The sequence below is a fragment of the Melospiza melodia genome, chromosome 20, assembly GCF_035770615.1.
Source record: "Melospiza melodia melodia isolate bMelMel2 chromosome 20, bMelMel2.pri, whole genome shotgun sequence".
NCBI lineage: Eukaryota > Metazoa > Chordata > Aves > Passeriformes > Passerellidae > Melospiza > Melospiza melodia.
In genome coordinates this window covers 14,271,451-14,284,499 of record NC_086213.1, presented here as the reverse complement: position 1 = coordinate 14,284,499, position 13,049 = coordinate 14,271,451, and the positions used below count along the sequence as shown (strand labels likewise).

General features: G+C 47.0%; 1 protein-coding gene across 1 annotated transcript in view; it reads right to left on the bottom strand.

The window, feature by feature from the left end:
* TMEM132C (transmembrane protein 132C) overlaps positions 1 to 13,049 on the bottom strand; it is a 165,773-nt gene that overhangs the window by 47,911 nt on the left and 104,813 nt on the right. The window lies entirely within an intron of this gene.

Sequence of the window (13,049 nt, the reverse complement as noted above, 5' to 3'; positions counted from 1 at the left end):
TTTAATGGAATGGAAAGGCAGGGAAATACAGAGGGTATCTGCTACAGCAGAAAATCTGTCTGTCAGCAAAATGTCCATCCAAGTTTGCAGGAGACTGCAGCTACTCCTGGAGATCTCTCTGGCTCCTGCCCTGAGCTGGGGGTGCCAGGGCTCTCCAGGCAGCTGCAGACACTCCTGCCTGCTGCCAGCACACAGAGAGAACGGGTCCCCAACACCCCAACGAGACAGATGGAGGGACATGAGCCTCATGGTGAATGGCCTGGGAGGAAAGCAAGTGCCTCTCACTGCCACAGCACCTGCAGATAAAGAGCAGCTCTGAAGTGATGCCCTGACATCTGTGCCTTGTCCACACCTGCCCTTCCCCTACAGCACCTCAATTAGACAATTGCCATGTCTCATTTGTTGGGAAACTTCAGTTTCAAATGTGCTAAATCAGGCAAAGCAAGGAAACACAACGGCTTGGATGGGGCTTGTGAGAGATGTGCTTTCCAGAGGTGACTTTCCATTGTTAGGAAAACAATTTCATCTTCTCCTGGCCCCCAGGAAGAGGGCAGGAGTGCTAGGGGGAACCACAGGCTCCATGATATCAGAATTCTCTGTAAACAGCAGCAAGATTTCTATTGCAGAAAGTAATAAACAAGAGCCCAGCACAGAATCCCTCCATGCAGCACACAATTACACACTGCCTCACTGCCCAGAGCAAAGATTTCTAACTCTGTTGTGATTTTTTCCAAGCAATCATTGCTGCCTTTTTATGCCCTTCTTTCTATGCCTTTCTGCACTAGATGAGTCAAAACAGGTTTCTATGTAATTATACAAATGACATTTAGGGGACACTGTCCAAAAAAAAAAAAAAAAAAAAGGAAAAAAGATTCTAAAGAACACAAGCTTTCCCTTTGTTATTGAAATCTTCAACAATATTAGTCACCACTCCTGCTCCTTGCTGCTTTTGAACTCTGTTTGATCCCTGGGACTGCACTGATGGGAGCCCAGCTTCCCAAGGCTCTGGGGAAATACAGAGCCAAAATCAGAAGCTCCTCTGGACCTTCCATTGCTTTTCCACCTTTGCCTGCATGGTAAGAAACTTTCTCACCCTTGTTAATGGTTCCTGCAGGAGAGCAGCAGCAGCAGCGAGGGCACAGCTGTGTGAATATCATGTGAGAGACAATTCTCAAAGACAAGCACCCAGTACCTGTGAGCCCAGGCTGTCCCTGCTCCCCCCTGAGCTGCCAGTGCCAAGCACAGCTGAGGGCACAGCAAACCCAGGAATGCTCTCATGGCTTCTGTTTGACACTGCAGCCTTGCAATGTGGAAACAAGGTTAAACAGGGGGAAGGGTGATGCCAGCCAACCAGACAGGGTGGTCTTGGAAATTACCAGCACCAATATAGAGGGGTTTGCCCCTCCCAGCTCAGATCCTCCAGCTGGTCTGGTTTTCCTGGGGTAGCAGCCTGCCAGAGCCATTGGAAAAGGAGTGAATCAGGGACACTGTTGTTCCCCTCAGTGCGCAGCAAAGGATCCATCCTTCCTTAAAACACAGAAACCTGAGTGTGCAGCAACAACCCATCCTTCCTTTAAACACAGAAACCTGAATGTGCAGCAAAGGATCCATCCTTCCTTTAAACACAGAAACCTGAGTGTGCAACAAACAATCCATCCTTCCTTTAAACACAGAAACCTGAGTGTGCAGCAAACAATCCATCCTTCCTGTAAACACAGAAACCTGAGTGTGCAGCAACAACCCATGCAGTAAAAGCTGTGTGAAGCCTCTCCAAGGTCCTGGGCTGCTCAGTGAGTGCTGCTGCCCGTTCCCTGTGCCTGAGACAGCAGCATGGTGCCAGCCCTGAGCCACACTCGGGTGACACTTGGGGCCTGACCTTCCTTTGCTGTAGTCACTGGTGGTTCTGCTCTTGATGTTGATGGCAGTGGGGCACTGCTCCAGTGTCACCTCTCCCGCACCCCCAGGGGCTCTCTCCAGCAGCCCTGTCAGCTTAGAGAAGGCAGGACACTTTGAAAGTATTTCCTGAAGCCCAAGGCAAAGCAGGAGATGACCTTTTCCACCAGCAGAGAGCTGCTCACAGGCTGCTATTGAATATTGCAGCAGCTCCGTGCTCTGCTCCCACAGATGGATGCCTGGCTGCCTGGCAGGAGGGCTGGGCTCCCTTTGTGCTGTCCCTCTCCTCAGTGAGCTGGGCTCCCAGGGTGGCTCTGCTCTGGGGCACACCTTTGGTACAGCCCTGGGCCGTGCCATCCCTGGTCACCTGGCAAAGGCCAGCACAGGACACAGGAACTCTCTCTCTGCTTGGGGATTGTTCCACCAGAAACAGGAACTTCCCCTTCCAGATACTTCCACTCTGGTTAATGCAGAGACAGAAGCTCAGCAGGGCAGTGGGACACTGGGAGCTGAACCTGCAGCAGTGCCAGCTCTGCTGCTCTGGGCAGGGTGAGCGTGGCACACACAGCCCTGGCAAACCCAGGGCACAAATCTCTGCAAACATCCTGCTGTGCCTGCCTGCAGAATGAACACTTTGCACCACAGACAGAGAGGATCCTCCCACTCTGCATGGGAGAATCTTCACAGCCTGTTACACATCCCAAACATGCTCACATCTACACGACATTCAGTCAAAAAGCTTTTTGAAAATGGACAAATATTTTCTTAATAATTTTTATCAGCATTGCAAACTCTTCCAAGAATTACTTTTCACTAGGAAGTTGGCTAGTTTTTTTGCAGATAGGATATCTGTGCCATCCAGTTATTTCTATAAAGAGACTTGGCCTTTAGGACTAATTTAAAGGGTTTCCCAAAGCAGATGGAGCTTTTTGAATATAGAAAAAGGGATTTACAGGATTACTGAGCTCCAAGTATTCAAACATAAAGACAAAATTATGCCTAAGGCAACTAAGAAATGCTCCAGGCTATCAGAGATTGTCTCTTCATCCTCAGCAGATGACATCTAGTGTAAATTGACATTATTTCCTGACATGAGTAGATTTTTATTCAATTATTCTTGTTGATGATGTGGTTCACAGATCACCAACAAGACACTAAATGTCTTGGTGAAGAGGACAGAGAAAGGGAAGAGAAAAACCAGAGAATGTCTAAACTGGCTGTATTAAATTACCACAAAGTACTCCCATGTTCTACCTGTGCCAGCAGACACAAAAAGGAGCTTCTGGAACCACTGATGTCATTTACTGGCAAGCACAAAACCTTCTGTGACAAGCCAAGGGCTGAGGACATGGACCTTGTGAATGAATGGGTGCTCAGTGAGTGTGCAGGGGAAGTGACACAGACACAAACAGGCTGGACAGGCTGAATTTATCCAGCTGAGGTTGTACCTGCTCCCCTTCCCCACTGCAGATCTCAAATCCTCCATCAGATTCACGTCGCCCTCTGCTAGCCAGGCTCCTGCCACACTGAGCACAGAGCCTGGGTCCTTACAGGGGATCCACAGCACATCTTCTATTTAGTGATAAACTGCCACAGGGAACCCACAGAAAATCTATTTACTGCTAAACTCTGTCCCTTGCTCGCTGCCCCCTGCTCTCTCCCCTCCCAAGCTCTGCAAACTGGGAGGAGCACGCAGCCCCATGAGCTGCTGGCCTCTGGAATATATATATATATATATATTTATATATCCTGTGGTGTTCAGAGCCTGTGTCAAAGCCCTTTGTGGGGCCATGAGGGGCTGCATGATCTCACTCCAGGCATTTGTCTTCCCTGGCCTCTATTAAGCCTGTCAGGAGAATTGGCTCAATGCGAGAAAAACAGGAGATCCTTAAAAATGTATTGGCACATCTGAGCTGAACTTCCTCGGGTGAAGAAGTTCTAAAAAACGGCTCTGCTGTGAACTTTGAAGTATCAATTTGCCAAAGAGGCAGTGATTTCCCTCTCTGAACAATGCTCTTTGTGGTGTGAAGCCTTGCAAGGCAAGTGCTGTGTGTCAGAAACATTTTTAGAGATATTGGCATGAAGGACTGGGTGATGCACAATGTTCCAATAACAAACGAAGGCTGCCCAAACAGCTGCTCCCAGCAAGCTGAAGTTACAGTTTAGATCCTGCACTCTATTTATCAATATTTTCATTTCCAGCAGCATGCATTTCCTGACATTTATGCCAAAAGAAAACTTCTGCAAAAGGTCAGCACGGGACTCAGGTTTCATTCAGTGTGTGATCTGACAAAAGAGCAGGTGACTTTCACTCACACCTGCCCGATCCTTCTGTGAGCTCACAAACAACAGGTCCTGACCCCTTCCCCAGGCCCAAAGGCCATCCTGGGTGGAACCTCCCCCTGCAGGGATCAGCACTTTAAATCTAACCCGCTCCAAAGCAGGCCTGAGCCATGGCTCAGACTTTGTCCTGCTGGTTTGCCTTCTTTATTTTCAGTACTGGCACAAGAGAGCCCTAAGTGGTGTTTTACACTGAGATGGTTTCACCCAACAGGACACTGTGAGCACACTCACGCTGAACAAACAAGAACTGTGAAAGGATGTCTGTTAGCTCACTGATTCACTGAAAACTGAGCTGTTCCAGATCCCAACACCCTGAGCCAGCCCCAGTGCTGTGCCTGGGTGGCAAGGGCAGCCCCTTCTCCCACAGCCCCAAAAAGGGAGCACAGAAATCCGGGGCTGAGCTGAACTCCACCTTCCCCATCCCTCTCTGGTGCCTTTGCTGCAACGCTGCACTTGCAATTCCTGTTCCTCGAGTACATTTCGTTTTATTTTTCCCACATTGCTTCTCAGGTTTTTGGGAAATTCCATAATACCACACCAAAAGCTCCCAACAGCAGCCAGAATTGCTTTTATGGCTGTTTAACACAGTGCTGAATTTAAATGGCTAATGTATATGCCTCTCTCACACATGAGTACAAACTGCTGCGCAGCAAAACTTTATTTTATCAAATTAAAATGCACTGTAACACGAATTTATTGTATCTTTGCTCATAAGTGGTTTTATGCATTTGAATTTTTTTTAGCCTTTTAGGGTTTTGGCAGTAGATGGAAAGCAATCAAAGTCCCATTTGAAGCAGCCATGTAAGCAATTCTCATTTACAGAAGACAATGAAAAATTAATCTAAAATGAGTGTAACTAAGTTTTCATAGAAACAACAAAACCACTCAGACATTATCATTTTCAACAGCTGTTTACTGTCTTCATCTACAAAATCACCTGTCAAATTTTACTATTGCCTCCAGGGGAAAAGAGCCAAGCCCAAGAGCCTCTGTGAGTTAATAAAACACTCCACATGTAACACAGGTACTGAGGCTCCCTTTCTTGCAATTCTAACACTTAGCAGGCACGATGGAGGTGATGTTAACACCCCTCTCCTGCAGGTTTGAATTCCACACGATTAACTGCAGGGGGAATAAATCAGCCATGGCTGCTGGGTGAGGCTGGGTGTTCTCCTCTCAGTCCTGCTCCATGGAACATCTGCCTCCTGTACCCATGGGCAAAGCAACATCTGGCAGCCCTGGAGAGCTCCAGAACACAGCTTCTGCCCAGGAAAGGCAAACACGGGAAGGACAGGAGGGATGTCAGCAGGATGGGGCTGTTCTGGGGGAACGGGGGTTCCTGTCCCAGCAGCAGCTTGTTTCAGTGCTGGGGTGGTGAGGAGTTTGCTCAGCTGCCAGGGCACATGGAGCTGCTCCATTCCATGCGATGGGCGTGATGGAAGGGTGCCAAACAAGCAGCAGAAGGAAACCACAGGGCTCAGGGGCTGTGCTGCTGGCACAGTGATCCCCTGGCATGGGATCACCAGGGCACAGCCCAACCTCCTGCTGCTGGCTGGGGCTGACCCAGGGCAGCAGCAGGACAGACAGACACACACACAGCAGCTGAATTTATTGTCCCTCACATGCAGATCCTCGGGCTGAACCTCTCAAAGGCTGTCTCAAGTGCTGCTGCTGTCCCTAATTTCAGATTTAGGAGAGGAGTTCATTATTGAAGGGCAGCTACGGGGAGTGGGATGCACAGCTCCTACTGACTTCCTTAATGGTGGTAAAATGTGCAAATCCTGTGGACTGTAGCTGAATTTAAATTACAATGATTACAAAATATAAAGCCTAAAAAAGAGGATTTATACATGAGCAGATTTAGCTGAGACACAGACTCCCTCAAGACCTACATTTTGTTTACATGCAAAGCAGACTGCGCCTCCTGAATGCCTAAATCCCGATGACAATTATTTATATATCCCAGCACCCTGCTGAGTGGCTCTGAACCATCACTCCTGCTGCTAAATGCCCTGGGGAGTATCTGCTGGTCTCGGGCTCATCCCTGCTTTCTGGCCACTGTCCAGCAAAGCACTTTGAGTGTGCAAACAGCCCTGCTCACATGAGGCACAGCCCATGAGGACACGCTGCTTCAACAGATCCATAACACCAACAGCAACTGCAATGCATTCCTCCTGCTGCTTTCAGCCAGGACTGCCATGCACAGCACACCACTATGAACCTATTTGGTGTTATCACACACGGGGGACAGGGAAATGCAGTGACTTGCCAAGGTCAGGCAGGAGTTCATGGGAGAAACGAGGACACCAACAATGCCCGTGTTTAAATTGAGTCCTGGGGAGTTTGCAGAGCTCTGCCTGCTGTGTGAGGGAGGCTTTGAGTGCTCTGACACTGGAATAAAGGAATCAGTGAGTTATACAGCAGGAACCAAATATTTTAAAAATTATTTGCATCTAGTCTCGTGTTAACCAGTCCAGATCCACCTCACCCAGAAAGTCCAATGACTGTTTAATTAATGTCAAAGCTAAGAAATCATGAAACTGAGGCTGTTCTACACTCCTGATCCAGCTGCAGGAATAAACTCAAACACCAGCCATTATTCTGAATTCCTTTAGAGCAATCAACACACACTTACTTATAATGGAATAAAATAAAAAATGCAGCGCTATCTTTAACCAAAACCTAGCAGCCACAGTTCAGCACAAGCCTGCCTTTCCCTGCAGCCCCATGGAGAGCAGCTCCCTGTGCTTCCTCTCCTCCTCCACCTCAATCTGAACACAGATTTGCACCAGGAGGTCCCCATCATGTATGTTACCATTTTACACCTCACTTTTTGGCTCAATTTTAAGAAATTCATTTGCTTTCACATTTAAGTCTGTTGCAAGATTCTCGTTGGGATGCAGGTGAAATTTCCATAAGTACCTTGCAGCCACATTCCAGAGTGCTGGGGCAGCTCTGGGGTTTTCAAGAACACCAGTTCCTTTCAGGCTCTAATTGCTTTCAAATGCCTCTGCTTTCTCCCAGGCACTGGGAATTCGAGGCCCCAGAAGTTCTGAAAATTCCAATAGGTGTTGGGCTGCTGAAATAACTGCTTTTTTAAATTTAGGTACTACAAACTATAGTCATCCAAGTATTTATGCATTGCTTCACTTGGCACTGCAAAGCCTAAGTGAAACAGATGGCCGGCTCAGGTTTCCAAAAGTGACTCAGATACTCAGGAGCCCAACTCACACAGGAAGTCAATACCAGTTAATCTTCCAAATGTCAAATGGCACTTTTGAAAATAGCACTTTCCATTACCAGCAAGGACCTGAAACTCTGTGCTTTTTAAATGTTTGCTTTGTACCAAGCAATACCCCAGGCTCCACCTGTCTGTCTCTTTGTGTTCAAAGGACAAGTGAGCACTTGGGTAATGCAGTTTGTGCAGGCAAACCAGCCAGTCCTGCAGCACTGAGGCTTTCTCCCCTAAAGGACACTTGTAAGCAGCAAGCTAAAGGTGGGGAGGAGGGAACTGAAAACACTCAGAATTAGCAGCACAGCCCTCCCCTGCTGGCACAGCGTTGGCAGTGAAGTGCAGAGGCTGCAAGCACCCCCAGCACAGCTCTGACCTTTGGGCTCTCATCAGAGTCCAGCAGAAATGCAAGGCTGGGCTGCACCAGACAAGGCTATAGTGACACCAGGGCATTAACCCAGGGCTGGACAGAAGCAGCACCCAGGACAGAGTGCACAGGGTCACAGTGAATGTTCTGAATTCAGATCAACCCTTCTGACCCAACAGACCTGGGCTGGCCCAGGCCAAAGCTCTGCTCGTGATGGGACTCCCCAGGCAGCAGCAATTCCACGATCAGAGGTCACCTGAGAACCTTCCAGCCCTTTTCTGCTGCAGATGGGTAATTAATGAGATCAATGTCCTTCCCAGAGATTGACTGAACTGGAGGGGGAACAGAGCTGAGTGCTTCTGGCATTTTTAGCCTGCCATGTCAGGCAGTGAGTAAGGGCCATTATCTCCAGTTTATATCTTAGGAGAAGTTAGGGAGGTGATTTCTACCCACATCACCAAGTCTCAGAGCAAAATGACAGATGGATGTGGAAACTGGCTTAGAGAAGAGACTAGAGGGACACCAGTCCCACAAAGACTTTGAAGGTTAACTTTATACACCTTCAGGAAACTCTGGGAAAGCCTGCAAGTTCCAGACTTGCAAATCTGGAGTTTTCAGGTACCTGGGGTGAGGTACCTACATACCTTGGACAAATGTCAAAATGCTGTCACTGGCTGATGGCAACAGGGAAATTGTTTCTATAGCCTGGTGAGCAGGAATGCACAGAGGAAGCCAACACCAGGAATGGCATACTGCAAACTATAAAATTATAAATGCACACATCTCCCTCTAATAACTTCAATCTTTAGTCTTTGTTTAGCACTCTGCTGTTTTCAGTACAAAGAAAGAACCTTATGGCATTAGCCCCAGGAGAAATGCGACTTTCCTTAGAAAAGAACAACCATTATCCTTTTGTATTCTCTTTGAAGAGCAGTAATTTCAACACTTTCTTTTAAAATATAAGTTACAAGTACTTAGCAAAGAAAGAATGACTGTTGACATATCTTTCCTGCATCTAATAATCTCTTCCTTTCACTTAAACTATCTTTTTCCCTGTAGAGGATTATTATCATTGAGCTCCTTGGAGTCTGACAATAATTGAGATGTTTTGGCTATGGAGTCAGAAGCATTAAGATTTCAAAAAGAGCAGTACAGAGACATGGAAGAATGAAATTGAAATGCCCAAATCATGTACACTTGATTACAACGAGAGACAGAAAACTTTTAAAGGCTCAGGACAGGTTTGGTCTGCTCCCTTCCATCCCACTCAGAGCCCTTCCCCTCGCAGCACTCCCTGCCAGCCTGGTGACCCAGCTGGTTAACCCTGCGCCTTGTTGTTCTGCAGATCCTGGAACAAGGGACACAGGCTCTGGTGAGCCATGCACGGCCCAGTGCTGACCTGCCCGGCCTCCGAGCTCTGAGCTGAGGAACAGCCTCAGCATGTGAAGGCCCAGCTCTGCACTCAGTGCTCAGAGCAGGTTTGGACCACGAGGAACATGGGCAGGCTGCAGCCAGGGCTCCTTGAGCCCCATAACCAGGGCTCCAGACCTGCTCCTTGTCCTTCATCCCATAACCACTCCATACCCAGTGCTCCAGAGCTGCTCCATGTCCCTGATCCCACAAACACTCCATAACCAGGGCTCCAGAGCTGCTCCTTGTCCCTGATTCCACTCCATACCCAGTGCTCCAGAGCTGCTCCATGTCCCTGATCCCACAAACACTCCATACCCAGTGCTCCAGAGCTGCTCCATGTCCCTGATCCCATAACCACTCCATAACCAGTGCTGCTGCTCCTTGCCCTTCATCCCTCACCTCACACCCACCCATGCTCATCCTCTCTCCCCAGGGTGTCTCCACCAGGATTTTGGTAAGAAAAGCAGCGGCACTGACCCAGTGAGGAGGTGGAAACAAAAAGGGGCATCCAAGGGCCACCACAGTGCTCTGTACACATGGAACAAGGGAGTTCTGCTCTTGGGAAGAGGGAGCTGTCCCCAGGGCAGCACAGACCAGGCTGGGGTCCCACAAAAAGGAGTTGGGGGCTACAATCACCTAAAAGCTCTTGAATGTCAGGAGCAAGAACTTCAGCACTCCAATGCCTTGGAAAATTCCACCTCTCCCTGCTTCAGGTGAAGAACCAGCAGCAGTTATAAAACTGAAGGGTTTGCACACTGTCCTGAGTCTGATTTCAGCAATATCTGGAATAGGTAGAATAAAGAAGCTAAAGAGAGTAGGAGCTGCTAACAATTAGTGACTAATTACATGTGTGGATGCTTAAATAGCAGCATTTCCAAATCTTGGAGCGTACATACTGTAAATCTTTCATGTAAAGGATTTGCAGAGAAAGGAATCCTCAAACCCTCTTTAACATCTTCAGTGGAACAAAAGATCTTTCTGTACACTCTCTGACATTACTCAGGAAACAGCAAATTATCTGATTCAATTGGCTCATGAGTAAAAGAGCACACAGCAATTAACTCCTCAGAAACCAAATCCCCCTTTGAGAGGATTTATTATATAAAAAAATACTAAATACATAATAAAATAAGTAATGCAAGAATTTAGAACTAAGCACAGTCAAATATAAGAAAATATAAGAAAAAATCTAAGATGGAAAAGAAAAATAGTCTTAAATGTAAGAAAAATTCTCATGCAGGGCTGAGCTACTCAGCAGTCATTACCATTACAAAGGGATGAAGTCTCCAACAATCTAAGTAATCCGAACAGATAAGTTACCCACCACAGTCCACAAAAGATGTGGCTTCAAAGTAGGCAGGATTAATGGTCTTGCTTCCTGGCAAAATGAAGTCATGCTTGTGTATTTGTGAATAATTTTCCAGAAGGCAGGAACAGCTACAACAGAGGCTGATAAACACTCCAGCCAGCTGCTCCCTCCACATGGGCTGGGGTTTGTCTTGAGTGTCACTGACACTGAAACTCTGCTCTGTGTCTCACATGTACGTGGGGAACTGAAAACTGCAAACACACAGAAAAGATGGCAAATGATAAAGAATGGAAATGATTTACTGTGCTTTGGTGGTTAAAGCATCCCAACATCTGACGCATGGGTGATGCCCAAGGAAGGATCCTCTTGCTCATGCACATCCATGCTGTGCCCTTGCTCCAGGGTCAGTGTGTGACCCAAATTAGAGATTTATGCTCCCACAAACACAGAGATGCTAAAGCTGATGGAAATTCTTCACTGAACACTGAATCAGGCTCCAAATTACAAACCTGGTTACTTCTTTCTGTCCTCATAGCTGGGTCTGAACTCCTGCTGCCAATTACTGACACATCTCTTCCAAATCAGTTGCTGAGGTCAGAGCAAAGCCAGGGAAATCAGGAATCCCCTGGGAGCAGATGGTGCTGAGGAGCTCATATTTCCCAACTTTTAAGAAGTCAGAGCCTATTTATGCCCAACACGTAAATGCCACTTGCCCTCCATGTCCTGGCTTTGCTCTGAATGCACTCTGTTCCACAGCTCTGGGGATCTTGTGGATTTTTTGTTTAATAAACCCACCATGAATTAATGTGTGATCCACAGTGAACCACAACAAATCTCTTCTGATTTGCATCACTGAGGAACGTGGCAATTATACCATGTTTGAAGACTTTGTGTTTCATCTCACCTCAGCAACTCTACCAGCCCCAGAAATACTGGAGAGAACAGGAGAGGCTGCCTGTCAAAATAATTAACACAGCTTTAATTAACAGAACATGGGAACAATCCCCTTCTTGAGTGGTTCTGGGAGTAATGTCAGCAAAAGCTGAGTTTGTGGCCAGTTCTGAGTGAGCAAGTCCCCTGCCCTTACCATGACATTTCCAGGTTAACTTTTCCAGGAGTTCTGTTGGGAATTTTCCCTGCATTTAATCAATGTTTATCTGTAATGTACAGGAGTTGTACAGCTGGTGAGGAAATCACAGCAGGCACAACCAAACTGTGGAACTGCACACATGCAGCCAGCCAAACATCCCAGCAACGAACAGCTCCAGCTTTTCAATATTCCTTACCAGCCTCATTAAATCTCTGGGCATTTCTCAAGATAAAAATTGACAAATAGCATCTCCAAGTGGAGAGCCTCGCCACGCTCCTGCACTTCCTCAGACATGACAAAAAGTGCCACAGGAAATGATAATCACAAGCAATTAAAGCCTCCAAACCCAAGTGAACAATTGCTAAACTAAGCAGAGAGATCCTGCTCCTTTGGGGATTGTCAGTGGTGCTCGCTGAGCTCTGATTTGGCTGAAATCTTGTTCTAGTGGAGTGCAGCCTGCACATCACACACATCACAGATTCCCTTTGCTCAGTACACTCCAGTGAATGAATTCCATGCCACACAGAACTGTAATTCTGGCTAAGAGAACAGATGTAAACATTGAAATTCAGTGTTGGCCCATCAGTGGACAGAACACTTTGCTTTCCAAACCATCTGATGGCATTGCTAAATATGCCAGGCTCATTAAAAATAGTTGAAAAAGGGATGAATTCAGTGTCTGAGGTCACTTGAGTACTCTGGCAGAGTCATTATTGAATTTCTAGCAGTGTGATTACAAAGAGTGCGTGCTAAGTCCATTAATCTGCAGCATGCAAACCAAAAATCAATGGGGTGCTACTTCAAACTCCTTTTTGTAATAATTACCATCATGTATGAGGGTGTACACGTGGGAGGGAGTGTGGAAGCTGCTGTCACAGCCCTGGATGGAAAAGAGATCACCTGGTTTTCTGAGCTGGACACCAGAGAGGAGAAACGAGAGAAAAGTCAAAATTTGTTCTAAACTTGGGCTCAAATTCAGTCTGCAAAGGAAATTTTGCCATTTGCTTCAATGAAGACAAGGTTTCTTCCCTGGAAACTTCCCTGGAAGCTGGGAATTGATGTCAATGATGTGAAGCAGCAGGAACGGGGCTGCAGGGACAGCTCTGCTGCCAGGGGGGAGCAGGAGCCCACAGCAGCAGCAGCAGCATCCCAAAATCCCCCCAGCCAGCACCACCTGCTTTTCTGACCATCCCTGCTTAACCTGTACGATTTACAACAAGGACTCAGCATTTATGCAATAGTTTTCTATTTATGCAATAATTTTCCACCTGTTCCACAGAGCAGTCCCTGTTACTACATAACAAAATAAATAGAGATTTTTATCAGTACTTTGAATAGGCAGTAACACATCAAACCAAAGTAACTTTGATTGGAAGAGTAAATCTCAGTGAGCCAGTGCAGA